Source organism: Tarenaya hassleriana, unplaced genomic scaffold (assembly GCF_000463585.1).
Source record: "Tarenaya hassleriana unplaced genomic scaffold, ASM46358v1 Cleome93, whole genome shotgun sequence".
In the NCBI taxonomy this organism is placed as follows: Eukaryota; Viridiplantae; Streptophyta; class Magnoliopsida; order Brassicales; family Cleomaceae; genus Tarenaya; species Tarenaya hassleriana.
This window is the reverse complement of record NW_010971683.1, coordinates 114,707-119,139: the sequence shown is the minus strand read 5'-3', so window position 1 is coordinate 119,139 and position 4,433 is coordinate 114,707.

The following is a 4,433-nucleotide window of genomic DNA, read 5'->3' as shown; positions in this document are numbered from 1 at the left end:
GAACCCCCCAAAAAAAAAAGCCACTATTGGCTACCTTGACTTTTGTGATATGGGTATCCGTTTCTGTATAGTTTTGGTTGGATCCATTTTGTAAACATTACTTTTGATATACAGAAGAAATTCATTTACCAAAAAAAAAAGGAAATAATCCTGCTCAATAATAAAATGGTAAGTTTCTTGACAAAAAAACTACATGTTTTTTTTTCCGAGTATTTATATCGAAATCTAAACAAGGGCACACGGCTATGGGAAAACGTACAGTGAATATTGAAAAACCAGTGGACCTCATGGTGTACAAACCTTGAGGTTCGGGCTTCCATTCTACCCTCAATGTGCTATAAGCACTTCTACTACCACCCTTATATTAGAAAAAAAAAAATTTCAACTTCCAATTTACCCTCTAAATTGACAAATTACAAAAATACCCTTTAGATATAAATTAAAAAAAATTAATAAAAAATCTTTTTTTTCTAGGTTTTCTCTTTCCTCCAAAAACAAATTTCTCTCTCCTCCTCTCGCCATTATCGCGAAGCTCTCTCTACAGTGTTTTCTCTCTCCTCCCCATCTTATTTTTTTGTCTTCAAAATCCACCGAATCCGGACAAATTCACGGAAAAATAAAGGCGAAATCAGTGAAAAAAGTGAAAATAGGTAAGCTTATATCGAAATCCCGGTTTTTTTAATCCACATTGATGGTTCTTATGGTTCTTTTCTTCCATTTGTTTTTTTTTCTATAGTTCTATCGTTTGTAATCACAGATATCTGTCGAATCTGCATCGGTATATATGCCATAATGATCACAATGTACACAACACTCATATGAGTCACTATAGAAACGGGTCACAATGTGCAAAACACTACTCATACATGACACTATAGAAATGAATTACGAGTCACATGATCATGTGATCACACAGTTACAATGTCACTTGGTCGCATGATTCACGGGTTATTAGGACAACGGGTCATATGCGTCACAACAGTCACATGGTCACATGGTCACAAGGTCACATGGTCACAAGGTCACATGGTCACAAGGTCACATGGACACAATGTCATATAGTTACATATTTCAAAATGATCATATTGGTAATAATGGTCACATATCTCAGAATGATCACATTGTTACTTGAAATGTATGAGACTGCATATACGTATGAGGTCATTGTGCTGAACATTTTATAGAGGAGTTTGAGGTAAATGGTGAAAAAGATAAAAAAATATTTTGTTAGTATCGAAGATAGAACCTGTAGTTACATGGTGTTTGATATCGATAAGATCTCAAGCAGTCACGCAATTGCAGTACTTTATAAGGTTGGTAAAGCGAATGTTATACATGACTTGTGTTCTCCATATTATACGTTGGAGACATGGAGTCTTGCTTATCAAGAAACTGTGTATCCGGTTCCCAATTGCTGTGAATAGATTATCGATGATCCAAATGTTGCAAATCTTATGGTTATGTCTCCTATAGTAGACGAGAAACATAAATGTGGGAGTGTTAAATAAAATCGGTATCCTGGTCTTGGTGAAGCAAAGAAGAGAATCAATTATGAAGTGGGAACATCAAAATTGCCAATGTTGGAGAGAACATCATCATCGGCAATGTCAAAGAGAACGACTAATTTGGAGTGAAGAAAGAGGTGTCACAAATTTGTATAATAATTGTGTGGTGTATTTGTATTATAATGTGTTACAAAATATTTGTACAATAATGTCAAAGAACTTTGATTAATGATGTTGTAATGTGTTTGTACAATGTAGTGTTTTAAAACCTTTAAATAATATTGTGTTTGTACCATAATAAGGTTGTATTATTGAAGATGAAATTTTTCATATATCTAATTCATATTACAAACTAAATAAATTGACTTATATGAGCCAACGTTGTGACCCATTGTGACCGAGCATGTGACTATGTGACCGAAGTACAATTTTGCACTGTGTGACCATTGTGATCGATTGTGACCCGTGACCGAAATGTGTTGATAAATATAGGCCAAACTTTAATTTTAAAGCTTTGGGATGGTTTATTAGAGTCTATATATCAAATATATATTGTGTGAGAGAAAATTTCAAAATATTTTAAGGGGATTGTGGAAGAAATATACCAAATTTGTCAAAAGTACTCATAAAACATTATGAAACATATAAGAACACATTTGGAATAACAACTTTGAAACCAAAAAATCGCAAAAACTATATTTTAATATTCAAAACAGTATAAAATAGATTTATGAGAGATATGTGACGTTGTAGGTTGATTAAAATTGATAAAAATCGCATTGATCAAAGGTTGTGACCTGTTGTGATCCATTGTGACCAAAATGTATTGTGGGACCCATACGAAGAACTAGCCAGAATTTTTCCAGATTTTTATGTTTTGTGGGACCCAGTTTGAATAGTCAACCCCCTCTTTAACCTTATATTTTTTTCCTCCCAAATTTTAACCCCAAATTTTTTTCCTCCCAAATTTTTACCCCAATTTTTTTTTCTCCTAAAATTTTTCAATTTCAATTTTAACCCCAAATTTTTTATCATCCAAATTTTAACCCCAAATTTTCTCCCTTCCAAATTTAAACCCTAATTTTTTTTCCTTCACAAATTTTAACCCCAAATTTTCACCTACAACATTTTAAACCTATAATTTTCTGTAAAACATTAAGAAGTTTAGATCTTTTTATAAATAAATAAAAAAGATCATGTCAAACAAACAAAAGTACTCTTAAAAATGGTTCAAAATAACATAAACATATCATTAATTTAGTTCAAGATCGTTCACTCTTTCTTCTTCCTAAACATCTGAACCTTGCCATTGGCAAATATTGCGGCTACTAGTTATTCACGGATCAGCGTGATATTGTCGTCGCATATCAACGGTAACAATATGGTCACATGCCGGTCATCTCCTACAAAAATTTCAACCCAACTGTTTCCAAAAATATAAATAAGTTCAGATTTTTAATAAACAAAAATCATAAATTGTTGTAATTATTGTTGTTGTTACTGTTGTGGTATTTCTTCTTCTTTTCGCCCATCTTCTATTTCTTTCTCTTCTTTTTCTATCGGAACTTTACCCTTCTTTTTTTTTTTATAGATTTTTTGGAAGAAATTTCCACTTCATGAATCTTTTTTCTAGTATATGCTTTCCGGATTCATGTCTAGATGTTGCACCAAAGAGATTATCATTAGATTTGTACCTCTCTCATACTCCTCCAGATAAAAAAAGGTGTTTCTTCATTCTTTCCTATTTGTAGTATATTTTTTATTCCTTAAAAAATATATAACTCATTGTTACTATATTGAATCATGTGACCATGTGATCATGTGACCGTGTGACCATGCGACCATGAGACTATGTGACCATGTGACCATGTGACTGTGTGACCTTATGATTGTAATCATGTAACCATGTGAAACGACTTTTAAAAGCTCTTTCCAAAAATTTTGGACTCTATAATGCATCAAGTCTTAAATGTGACCATATGACCTTATGATTATAATCATATAACCATGTGATTCGAATCATCATATCATCTATACATCCAAACATCGAACTATATGGTACCGTGACCTATATGAATGTCCTAAATGATCATGTGACCGAAACCTACCTATTTTACTCGATTTTAACCATTTCACATCTCAATCGATTACTTCACTTCAAACCTAATATTTGTTGGTTGTAATGCTCTAGGATGATCCGTGATATGACATTTTGACTTTGTATTGATTCATTGATTTATGAATGCATTACATTCCCGTTATATGATTGGCATGTTTGTTGTATTTCGGTATCCTTGAATCATTATAGAATGATTCTAAACACCCTGGTCAGTTATCATTGTGGGAACAATGATGAATTAAGACTAGCATGAGGTGTGATCGATGCATTGGATGCATATCACAATCATGGGTACTCGTTGTGAACGAGTGACTGGTTGACCCGCATGAGATTGTCACATGGACAGAGTCATGACTTGAATCTCATACAGCGGTTCGTTCTTGGATCCTCAGACCTGAGATGTCTAGAGTATCTAATATGAGGAGTGGCGTGTCTTGACTGCGTCAAACGTCGTCTTTAACCGGATGATTATAACGGCGTTGATCAGATACGTTCACGAATCATATGGAGATAATAGACATGCAATATGGGACTTATCACCTCCTCAATAGGAGAGATATCGCTGGGCCCTCTCGTGGAAGTCGGACTATGAAAAGGCGTGGCCACGCTATAGATGAAGTTGCATCTATTTTATTAGTCGATTTGCCAAAACGAGAAAGCGGTTGAACTTGAAGGGTGGCTCAAACCATGCCCTTGTTCAACACATGATATCGTGAGATAAAGGATCAGAACTCGAGCTGTTATTGCCTTGGTTAGATCACCTCTAACTCAATTCAACGTGGGTGGTCATGGCGTCTTGCTAGAGGCTA